The sequence below is a fragment of the Lithobates pipiens genome, unplaced genomic scaffold, assembly GCF_037356315.1.
Source record: "Lithobates pipiens isolate NorthernLeopardFrog02 unplaced genomic scaffold, aLitPip1_a1.2 Scaffold_16, whole genome shotgun sequence".
Lineage (NCBI taxonomy): Eukaryota > Metazoa > Chordata > Amphibia > Anura > Ranidae > Lithobates > Lithobates pipiens.
In genome coordinates this window covers 572,909,817-572,922,979 of record NW_027507748.1, presented here as the reverse complement: position 1 = coordinate 572,922,979, position 13,163 = coordinate 572,909,817, and positions in this window count along the sequence as shown.

Sequence of the window (13,163 nt, the reverse complement as noted above, 5' to 3'; positions counted from 1 at the left end):
TGCAGGAACCAGATATAACATTAAAACCGCAAGCAGTTTTAAATGGTGTTATTTCCGCTTACCGTATATACTCGAGTATAAGCCGAGATTTTCAGCCTCTTTTTTGAGGCTGAAAGTGCCCCCCTCGGCTTATACTCGAGTCATCGCTGTCTGCCTGCTCGATCAGCGTGTCGAGCAGACAGACAGCGGACATTCTATCCTTCAAACGCCGCGCCTCCGCCTCCGCCTTCGCCTGTGATAGGCGGAACACTGAATTTCCCAGCAGCCTGTGTTCCGCCTATCACGGACATCGTCTCATCCTCATACTACGGACGAGGATGAGACGATGTCCGTGATAGGCGGAACACAGGCTGCTGGGAAATTCAGTGTTCCGCCTATCACAGGCGAAGGCGGAGGCGCGGCTTTTGAATTTTAGAATGGCCGCCGAGGCGCCGACGAAGAGCGGCGATCCTGGCAAGGCACGGGACGGAGGCAAGGCAAGGCACGGCACGGGACGGGACGGAGGCAAGGCACGACACGGGACGGAGGCAAGGCACGGCACGGGACGGAGGCAAGGAGGCAAGGCACGGCACGGGACGGAGGCAAGGAGGCAAGGCACGGGCTCGGGACACAGGTAGGCTGGACACACACACACACACACACACACACACACACACACACGGATACACACACACAGGGATGGATGGATGGATGGAGACACACACACGCAGGGATGGATGGATGGAGACACACACACACAGGGATGGATGGATGGATGGAGACACACACACACAGGGATGGATGGATGGATGGACACACACACACACAGGGATGGATGGATGGATGGACACACACACACACAGGGATGGATGGATGGATGGACACACACACACAGGGATGGATGGATGGATGGACACACACACACACAGGGATGGATGGATGGATGGACACACACACACACACACAGGGATGGATGGATGGATGGACACACACACACACAGGGATGGATGGACGGACACACAGGGATGGACGGACACACAGGGATGGACGGACACACAGGGATGGACGGACACACACACAGGGATGGACAGGCATGTCTCACCCTCGGCTTATACACGAGTCAATAAGTTTGCCAGTTTTTTGGGGGGTAAATTGGGAGCCTCGGCTTATATTCGGGTCGGCCTATACTCGAGTATATACGGTAATGTCATTTTGTGCAGGGACTGTTCTAAACACGGGAAACACGTGGCACTTCACAGGCATACTACAGACACCCACCAGGCACCATATTTAAAGGAATATTTCACTTTTTTTTTTCACTTTAATCGTCATTAAAATCAGTGCTCCCACCAAAACGGTAGTTTTTAAAACTTTTTTTTGCAGTGACCCATGTCCCCTGAGGCAGGAGGCAGGTCGCCAAACCCTTTTTAGGACACTATCTTGCATATTAGCCGTTAAAATTAGCACTTTCCAATTCGAACGTTCAAGTCCCATAGACTTCAATGGGGTTCTAACGTTCGTACCGAACGCGGGGGTCGTTCGCAAGTTCTGGTGCGAACCGAACCGGGGGGTGTTCGGCTCATCCCTAGTCAGTAGTAACATGCGGCTGACTGCCTTGCCCAACAATACCACAACATTGCTTTCCACATGATGGTAGAGAGCTGGAATGGCCTTACGTGAAAATAAATAACGACTGGAAACCTGCCATTGTGGTACAGCACATTCTGCAAATTAACAGTAGGGGGCAGAATCCACCAGATGCAAAAGCAAAAGTTGTGGAGCCTGCAGCCTTGACAAGCTTGCATTTAGACGCTGGGCATGTGGGTGCCAGTGATTGTATTTTTGTATCACTGCAGCAGATGGGGCAGAGAAATTTGCCGCCTATAGTCTACAGATGGTGGTGTGCTGCTGGCAGCTGTGCTGCAAGGACCTGGGACACCCTGCGCTATACCATCCTCGCTTTCAGTGGAGATTGCTGAGAGGTCATGAGGTATAGTGGCAGCAGACTGAGGTGAGTAAGGAGGAGGAACAGATTTGCAGCCCTTTTGTGTGGCTTTCAGGTGCTCTTGCAAATGAGTGGTGGGAGGTTAAATGTCTTGTCAAGAATGTGGTACCCAAAGGGCTTCTGCACATGTGCTAAAAAAGGACCAGACAGCTGAGCTGTGGGAAGTGGGCCGGGAGATAACAGCTTCACAATGTGATGGAATAGGATGGCTGCTCCCTACTCTTCCATGATGGCTGCCTCTTTGGGGTTGTGCCTCATCCTCACTTTCCTCCTCTGCTCTATCTGGCACCAAAGTGCGCTGTGGTCAAATAACTCAGCTGACTTCTCCATACCTGATGCTGGGGCAATACCTGTGGATAAGGAGGCAGGTTTAGCCACTCTGACAGCTGAAGTGCCCTTTGCACCAGTATTTGGGTGATGGAGGATGAGGAAGATGGTTTAGTAAGCCAGTCCACCATCTCCTCTGCATGCTGTGGCTGGATAGCATGATCATTAAACAGAGGAAATTATGCCCTGCCTGAGGACTGACCACACCCCCCTTTGCCTGTAGAAACATACGCTGCTGGCCCCCTCACAGTACCTTGGGAACGTCTACCTCTCCTTGTCCTTCCGGACATGATTTGGGGGAGTTGATTATTAACACAAAGTAATATAGATGTGGAAATGTATACGTGGATGCACTTTAATCAATAGAAAGTGGTGTTTGGTGCACTTTAACTTGAGTACTCACTACTACACAGGCACACTCCACTGATACACTATATTATACTGCAGTAAAACTGCACTGACGCATAGAAATATACTGTGTCAAACATGCACTGACGCACAGAAATGTACTGCGTTAAACGGAAGGTAACGCAGTGCAATGTATATGGCATTAAACTTGCAGTAACGCACTGAAATGGACTGCATTAAATGTAAGATAACGCACTGAAATATATGGCATTAAACAGTACACTGTTAAACTTGTGGTAACGCACTGAGATATACTGTGCTGAGCATGCACCAACGCACAGAAATGTACTGCGTTAAACGGCATGTAATGCACTGAAATATACTGCGTTAAACTCGCAGTAGCGCACTGAACTGTACTGTGTTAAACAGAAGATAACGCACTGAAAAATACAGCGTTAACCTTGCAGTAATGCACTGAACTGTACAGCGTTAAACTTCCAGTAATGCACTGAAATATACTGCGTTAAGCATGCAGTAATGCACAGAAAGGTACTGCGTTAAAGGCCACGTAACGCACTGAAATATACAGCATTAAACTTACAGTAAAGCAATAAAATATACTGTGTTAAGCGGTCACTACACTCACATTGACTGAACTATCCCTACATTCACACTAATATAAAGATGAAAGGTCGCACTACACTCAGACCCCTTTCACACTGGGGCGTTTTTCAGGCGTTTTTTGGGCGCTTTAGCGTTAAAAAAAGCACCTGTAAAGCACTTGAAAGAAGCCGCAACTGAAATCCCAATGTAAAAGCCTGAGTGCTTTCACGCTGAGATTTCCTTTCACACTGGGGCATTTTTCAGACACTTTAGCGTTAAAAAAAGTGCCTGAAAGAAGCCGCAACTGCAATCCCAATGTAAAAGCCCGAGTGCTTTCACACTGAGGCGCTGCGGTGGCAGGGCGTCAAAAAAAGTCCTGCAAGCCGCTTCTTTGCAGCGCTTTTGGAGCGGTGAATTTACCCCGCCTCCTTCTTCCTGTTTCACTGATTGAGTTTACTGTGAGCTGACACACACAGAGCTGTGCATTCAGTACCCTCTCTTGTGCCACTATTGGCAGGAAGAAGAGAGCCTATTAAAGGCACAGTTAGAGCAGCCAATCAGAGAGAATGTACTGAACTGCAGGAAGAGCTGCAGTGGATTCTGGGACATGCACTTTCCTCACAAAACGGCCCCACAGACTGGTATACAGGGAGAAACTACAAAGCCCTGGATGTTCTGCACAAAAAGGAGATTCTCAGTTCTCCCTGAGGCAGAGATAGACACCGATGTGATCTGAGGGGCTGCTGTTACCCAGAGGTCGGTGTGCTGATCCTGCCATGGTTCCAGGAGTCAGACATCCCACCTGAGAGGGATCCCGGCTATATCTCCAGGTGTTCCTGAGGGCGTGGGCCAATCCAGTTACAAGGTGGCCAGTTGGGCCTTTCGGGGAACTTGGCGCTTGATCCTTTGGTCGCAGGACAGGTGAGCAGATGTTGGCCCATCTTTAAAGACATGGCAGTCAGGCAATGATGACTAACCAGTTCCTACATTTGTAGGAACACTTGCACCCTGCTGAACAGTCACTATATTCCACTTTGCCTACCAGGATACTGCTAGCATCTCATATTCCACTTTGCCTACCAGGACACTAGATGCACAGGGTGCAACAAATTCTTAATGGTATACCCACACATCCGAAAACATGGCGTGTTTTTGGGTGCTTGAAACCAAATGGTGCCGCAGCACTGTACAGTTCCATGCAATTTTAGAAAAGGGTCAGGGAGTTTTTACCTGCACTTCTGCAGGTATGGCAGCTTATTCACATTAATGGGCTGCTGTACCTTCACAAACGAAGTCCGCAGCACCTGCACAGATGCGAACCTACCCTTATGTGGTCCTTTTTCAAATTCTCAAATATCTTCCTGACTATAGAAGTTAAACTAATGCCCCGTACACACGATCAGAAATTCCACTGGCAAAAGTTTGATGTGAGGTTTTGGTCGGAAATTCCGACCGTGTGTATGCTCCATCTGACTTTTGCTGGCGGAATTCCTGCCAGCAAAAGATTGAGAGCAGGTTCTTTATTTTTCGGGCAGAAAAAGTTCCGATCAGAAATTCCGATCGTCTGTACCAATTCCGACGCACAAAATTCCTACACATGCTCGGAAACAATTCGACGCATGCTCTGAAGCATTGAACTTAATTTTCTCGGTTCGTCGTAGTGTTGTACATCACCGCGTTCTTGACGGTTGAAAGTTCAGAGAACTTTTGTGTGACTGTGTGTATGCAAGCCAAGCTTGAGCAGAAAATCCGCTTGTGTACAGGGTATAAGTGTACTGTCTGCCCCCATGTTGTAAAGCATTGCGCAAACTGCTGGCGCTATATAAATCCCATATAATAATAATAATTAAACACATTATTCTTTACTATACAAACAAACCTGTCAGATTTGGCCACACATGACACCTAAGGTTTGTTACAATATATTGTATGCATGCTATTTATTTGTGTAGTGCTGGTACTCCTGAAGAGTACGCGCTATGTCTGTAAATTTTGTTTTTTCCCAAGACTATAGTTGAGTCTTGGGGTTAATTGTTCTAAATTGTAGTTTTGGCATCAGTCTGGCTGGGCTGTACTAATGTTCTGCCCGGTCATAGGTGTAGGTAGCACCTTTGACAGGCATTGGAACGCAGTCTGGTTGGACGTATTGGGTACCAATCTCTCTCTCAGAGCCAATCAGTGGGTGCATTGTCTCGCTGTGTATTCCGGGAGAGGGTACTTAAGGTGCTGAAGTCACGTGGTTCTGGGTTCTGGTCCAGAAGTAAGTTCTGACTCCATGATCCTGGTCCTCCTGACCAGCCCTCAGAGGTCCTCATGGCCTGGGGTGCGGATCCATCCGTTTCAGAGTCTCTGAACTGGCTAGTCCAAGGCACAGTAACTGGAAGGAGGATTTTAAAGTGGTCCGGTGCTATCTCAGGTTTTGGAGAGGCCCACCAACTCGTCATGCAACTGGGGGAAGAATCTTCAGAAGAGGCTGGCTGCTCAGTAAGAGATTGGATGCTGAGCTGTATGGACACTAATTGAATCCACGTTTCTTATGGTATCGCCGGACCGGCTGCAAGATACTGGTACCGCAAGAAGGTTCTTATTCCCATCCTTCTGTTGCAACAAGGTTCCTGTGAGAGACTTTCTGTGTTCCTCTAAAAGTTTGCAACCAAGTCTGTGGCAGAGACTTTGCTAAGTTTGAGTCATGTGTCGGCTGCTAAGTCCATAAACCAGGATTTATCCTACAGTGGAAGTATCCAGTTGCGAGTTGCTACTCCCTGGATAACCTAGAGAGAGACATTTATTAAGTGTCAGCAGTTTCAAAGTTCCTGAGCTTCCATACCTATACCATCTATTCCCAACTGAGAGACTGTGTTTCTCTTCAGCGTTTTAAGCAAATAAAAATTCCAAAAGGAATTCAAGTGTCGGTCTAATGGTGTTTTCACCAAATAATGTATTCTACAACCCAGGTTAATGCTACACTGCAAATTGATCCTGCAATAATACTTTACAAAGAATGATGAAGTCATTACAAGAAACGTTTTAACAGTGAAGACTAGCAGAGAAGATTCACTTGCACAGGATGGGTGGAAAATGTTTAACTAAGGGAAGAAAAATAATTGCCCAAAAATGTGTACTCATTTTACAGGAATGTGCCCCAATTAGCATCAGACTCTCTACCTTTGTGCCGAGTCTTAATGCTCCAGTTACTGTGGAGACTGGTTTACTTGTGCTTGTATTCATTTCTAACCTATCGTTTGTCATATGAAACAAGGGTTGCATCTTTTTAATCTTATATGTTGATGTATTTCTCATTAGTGTTTAGTTTACTTAACAATTTCGATTTCATTTAATTTGTCTGTAGCAACATATTACACAGCAGCCTAATTACACTTGAAGCTTCTGAACTGCAAGTATCATTGATAATACAAACCAATTATTTCAATTAGCAAAATATCAGTTCCAGTCATGGTTATTACCACCTTCGGTGAATGCAGTCTTTTAATCCTGTTAAATATGCTTTAGAAACATGAATACCTTTCAGATTAATCAACACTAGCCACTGCTATAATAGAGAAAATACATGCAGAAAAAAAACTCTTAATCTAAAGCACTAAAGCTTCCAGGAAGGCTTTGATGTGGTTCCTCTAAAAATCTGGAGTAGATTTAATAATATTGTTAATCATCTTGCCTTGTCTAAATATATTGTTAGCTCATGAGGAAATAAACATTGCATTAAAGAGGAACTGAGACAAATGTTTTCTTTTACTCTTGTGGGTACTGCGACAAAGGGTTAGTACAGCTGTCATGTTTTTATTGATGTTTAGATTCCCTCCTATTAGTCCTCACTTTCTGTCTCTGATATACAACAGGAGTTGGAGAAAATTCCCTTTTTGGTAGTTGACACCAATAAATGCCCATGTTGGGAGATTTCCCTATTACTGCTGTGGTTAATAGTGTACAATTTTGAATTAGCCCTCACTTTCTGTCCTGGTCACATAGACATAAAAAGAGGCATAATCTTCCTAAAAAGGAAAACAACATTAATCATTTAAAACCCTCTTCCTGCCCAGGTCATTTTCAGTATTCAGTGGTGTCACACTCTGAATGACAATTACTCAGAAATCTAACACTGTACCCAAATGTATTTTATATAATTTTTGGAGACAAATAGAGCTTTCTTTTGGTGGTATTTAACTACTACTCTGTTTTTTATGTTTCACTATATAAAGTAAAAAGGTAGACAGTCCAATGAATTTAGTAAGGAGCGTGGTGGGTTTTTTAAGGGTGTAATTGTTTTTTTGTCAGAGCGACCAAAAATCCAAGGAGCATTTTCAGGTGTTCAGGGAGCATAAATTATGCATCTAATTTCCTAACTACCTATCACATTTTGTAAGGCCCTGGAGCACCAGGACAGGAAACAACTTGGAAAATGTGGAAAGAAAATGAAAATATATTTTTTACACTAAGCTGTCAATTAATAAGATATTTCTTACACACTGCATGGACATACTTTTGAATTACGCCCCAAAACACATTCTGAGATGATACCACATGTGAGACTTTTTCAAAGTTTGGACTGATTATGTACCGGATATTGTATCTTGTGTATCACAACAATTACCTAATTGTATCAAAACTAATGTACTGTTGTGGTCACCTCTGTATGAGTGGTCAGGGAATATAGCTTAGAGTAGCGTCACCTGTAGCAGTCTCTGTTCCTATAAGCCAAGCAAGCCTAGTCTACTGGTAAGTGGATGCCTCCAGGAATGGTATGTTTGCTGACTAGGAAGTACAGGAGGCTAAAGAAAGGAAGAAAAAAAGAGTTCCAGTGGTTTCCGGAGTGCAGTTGTCCACAGTGGATGGCTGTAACTAGTGTCTTACAGAAACTTAGTCAGTTTTACACGCAGATTGGTCATTTTGGGCAGTAGGCAGAGATATGGTCAGCAAACAGCAAAGGATTAATATAGGCAGCAGAAGGGAGTGTGGTCAATAAACAGACCAGGGTCAGTACTGGTGGAAGGCATAGTAACACTGTACTGGTCTGGAGGTGGGTGGAAGGAGTGATCAGGATTTGTTTTTTTACTCTGTGATTGCTTATACAGTTATGATGGCTGTATAAACAGTAATTTTTTACACCGTTCAACTGAATTCATGCAGCCATTGATTACTTTGGTTCGGGGCAGTTGTGATTGGCCCTGTACCAGGTGATCACTGTGACCAATCACAGAGATCACAGTAGTAAACAATGGCATCATGCATGAAAGCCATTGTTTACTACTGTTAATCTGATTGTTGTGATTGGTCACAGTGATCAAGTGATACATGGCCAGTCACAGTGGAAACACAGTGAAACAGTAAACATATACTCCAGGACACCCAAAATTTACTCCGTGCCTGGAAGATAAAACATTTAATTACCTAAAAGACACAGATAAATCTTGTCTCAAACATTTTTAAGCAATCCAACGCATAACAGAACCCCTATGCTGTTTTGAAACTGGGACACTTCCTCTACCAAAACCTACATAAAATGAATCCACAGAGCTCACACCTTTGCTGGACTTGTAAATGTCATGAAGGGTTACTATTACATATCTTCTAGGACTATCCAAATCCACAAGACTTTTGGAAAAAAATCAAGACAACATTTTCAGATTGACAGATGTTTGGCTAGGGGGGGATCTTGTGGCCTTTTTCCTCCACTTTACAACAGTGTCTATCAATCCTAATAAAAAATTCTGCTTGCTTATCCATCTTCTTAACGTTGTGAAAGCCTGCACTCCTCTGTGTTGGAAGCAGACCTCTGCTCCATCAATTGGTCTATAAATAAGTAAGGTTATTGAAAACAATGCTACAGACCTGATGTCAGCCGCAAACCACACAAAAGACCAGTTGTGCAAAAACTGGTTTTATTGGTCAGTTTTCCAAATTACAACAGAATATAGTATTCTTTTGAGCTCTGTCCAGTAGACATGTGCATGACGGAAAAATTTGTTTTGTTTTATTTAGATTAGTTAATCTAGTTATTTAGTTTTGTTAAATTCAATCGATTCATTCAATTCGTATAAACAATTCATATTTGTAATTTTTTTCTAATTTTCTTTGAATTTACAGATATTATAATTCGAAATGTTCAAATCGATAAATTTAGAATAGGTCAAAACCAAAATGTTATATTTTCTTCAATTCGAAAGAGGCAAAGTGAACAAACAAAAGAAAAATCTTCAGATTCAGATCTTCAGAAATATGTTTACAGTTCAAATTCAAATGGAATTCGATGTAAAATTCTATTCAAATTTCAATTGGAATTTCTGAAATTCGGACGAATTTTGTTTCGTTATTGGGAGCATTTGGTAAACTTAGTTTATACTGTAATTTGAGCATTCAAATAAATCCAAATGTTCGAATAACAAAAAATGTGTCTGAATAGTAATGCATTACAAAATTAACTGCACATGTGCACATGTTGTTGTTTACCTTCCTTCCCCTCCCCCATTTACCACCCCCCCTTAACCTCATTATGTTTTTCCAGTACCTTTTTTTCCCTGCTAATTTATTCTTTGTTCTCTCTTTTTTTCACATTTCTCCTGCTCTCTTCTTTTTGCTTAAAAAAAAAAAAAGAAAAAAGCAAAGGACACTATTCTTTACTCCAACTTTTGGATTTTTCGGCTGCCTTTGATATGGGTGACCCTCTTCTTGAAAAATGTTTACTCCTTTGGTCTGCAATCTCCATGACTGTGCTCTTTGCTGACTCTCATCCTACCTATCCCACCGCACCTTCATTATCCCTTGCAATTCTACCTCCTCCTTTCTTCTTCCTTTCTCTGTCTGGGTCCCTCAAGGTTCTGTCCTCACACATCACTAACTTACTAACAGACATATCTGTCTGGATGTCACACCACTTCCTCAAACTAAACTTGTCCAAAACTGGCCTTATAATATTTCCTCGCCCACGTGCCTCTTCCCTGACTTCTCTGTCAAGAGCAATGGCACAACCATCCACCCATCCCCGCATGCCAGGGTGCTAGGTGTTATCCTGGACATTGAATTCTCCTTTCGGCCCCACATCCAATCACCTTTAAAGGCTTTCCCCTCAACAAGCGTAACATCTCCAAAATAAGTCTCTTCCTATCCAATGAAACAAACAAAGCTCCTGATTCACTCCATGGTTATCTCTCGCCTTGACCACTGTAACTCCCTCCTCATTGGCTTACCTTGAATCAGGCTATCCCCCCTTCAGTCCATCATGAATGCTGCTGCCAGACTGATCCACCTTACAAACCGCTTAGTGTCTGCTACCCCTCTCTGCCAATCCTGTAATTGGCTTCCACTCACCCAACAAATTAAATTCAAAATGCTAACAATAACTTACAAAGCCATCTACAACTTGGCTCCCAGCTACATCACTAATCTAGTCTCAAAATACCAACCAAATCGACCTTTTTGTTCCTCCCAAGACTTCCTGCTCTTAAGCTCCCTCCTCACTTCCTCCCATGTTCAACTCCAGGATTTCTCCCGAGCATCTCTCATCCTTGGAATTCCCAAACCCAATCTGTCTGACTATCTCCAACTCTATCCACATTTAGGCGATCCCTGAAAACTTTTATCTCCAGAGAATCCTATCCTACCTTCACCTAACAACTGTACTTTAATTTCATCATCAGCTCATCCCCCACAGTTATTACCTTTTGTATCACTTGACCCTCTCTATTAGAGATTACATTCTAACGAGCAGGGCCCTCTGATTCCTCCTGTATTGAATTTAACTGTAACTGTACATTCTGCCCTAACGTAAAGTGCTGTTAAAAAAAAAACTGTTAAATCCTGTATTATAATAATCTCCTATGGGCCTATATCTATGTCCAGGTACATGTTGTTGGTTTCCCAGGAGATCCTTTGACCTTTTTACATATATTTATGAAGGGACTTAATGCTTTTTGTCCCACCACATGGATTGGGCTATCTGCCTCCCTTGGGACAATGTAGTTTTATATCATTATACTGTACATTAGCTATACAGTTGAATATTTCATCTTTTTGATTCTCTTTAATTGTATGATGTTGTGTACAATGGTAGAGATTTAGCTCATTATGTATGTTTATTTGTCTTTGAGGTACCCTCTCCAAGAACATGATAGTGATATTACCATTTTGTAACTCCAATATGTAACTTGAATACTTGCTTAAACTTTGTTTAAAACCGAAATAAATAAAATAAAAGCATAATCTCAATCCAAATGTATGGCAAGAGTGCCTAATTGTACTAAGAAAGGACACAGAGCCCTTGGACGTATAGAAGCAATTAGTGGCAGCACATATAAAATTCAATAATTAACTTAATTTTATTTATTTTTTTACATACAACTAAACATTTTGTGGTGTATTTCAATACCATCTAGTCCACAAGCATTTTAAAGCACATGACAAAGAATGAGGAGAGTGATTTCTGTGAAATTTTGCAGAAGTAGCACTTATGCTGCTTGGGTGAAATTTCTTTTTTTATCTTTGTTTCTTTATTTAGAGGATGTTTTTTTTTTTTGGGGGGGGGGGTATTTGGTGTCCTTTAGGTTATTTAATGTATTGTTCTTTGTATTTATGTTTTTCTTAATGTATGTTATCATTCTTTGTGTATCATCTCTTTAAGTTGGACAATGTAATTTTGATAACCTAAGGTATACTTTTCACTCAGATAAAATCCAAAAAGAAAAATGTGTGAAAACTACTGCATCATGACTGGATATGCCATGGCACAATAGTAAGTAAGTAAGTAAGTAGTAGTCTTGAACTACATATTTGTACTCAGTTTCCTAGGAGACACAATAAGACTGCACATGACCATTCTGAATGGAACTGTTATTATCCTAGTTAACAGCTACCCTACAGAGTATACAAGTGAAGCTTATCACCCATTCATCTGCAGCTATTTACTGCTATAATCACTCATGTTTTTTTTACTTCACTTTTTATTTGTCCTTCATTCAGTTTGTTTACATTGTTGCTTTCACAGATTTATAGCATCCATTACCCTTTGCACTTAAGCAACAAACAATGACAAGTCTGAAGTATTTGCAGATGATTACTAACTGCAGCTTACAGGGTGCCTAGCTCTAAATACTTATGTGTCTGCCAAGCAAGAGGAATTAGAAGAGCATCCTTATGATGCTTTGAATGAAATGGATGGTTGATGCTTCAATCGTTTATGTATTGTGAAAACACAATCTACACTAAATCAATGAAATATATATATTCTAGATATCGAGGTACTCACATGTCTTGAAACAGGAGCTACTTCAAATTAGCAATGTTTGTTGTATCAGTATCAGTAGCAGCATCAAGTTTGGCATGCTGGCCATCTTTCTGCAGTTTGTACTACATGGCAAAACAATATTTTTTTAAGATTAACAACTTAAGATCAGACATCCCCAAAGCTACAGCTACACGTTCCTCCACAATCCTCCAATCAAATCGCTGTGTGTCTTTTCTTGGAAAAAGATTACCCTATACTTACATTCGAATATATGTTCATTGTCCATGTTCTTCTTTTACCCAGGGGTAAATGCGTGATCACGCTGCCTCTATGTCAAGATCAAAAATAATAAATAAATGACTAAATAAGTATGTGTATCATTTAATTTGCACTGGAACTATATATATATATATATATATATATATATATATATATATATATATATATAGTTCCAGTGCAAATGAAATCCATATGCAAACATAAATAACATGTGCAATCAAAAAAGTCTCTATTTGATAAGGTGCTTCATAGAGATGACATGTAACGTCAATTTCACCTGTGTTCCTTTCACCAGGTGAAATGCAAACTCACTTCCATTACAGACCCCTAAGGGTCAACAAAGCATGTAAACAGATGAATCTGGTAGACCAAACTCTGGTGTTCAGG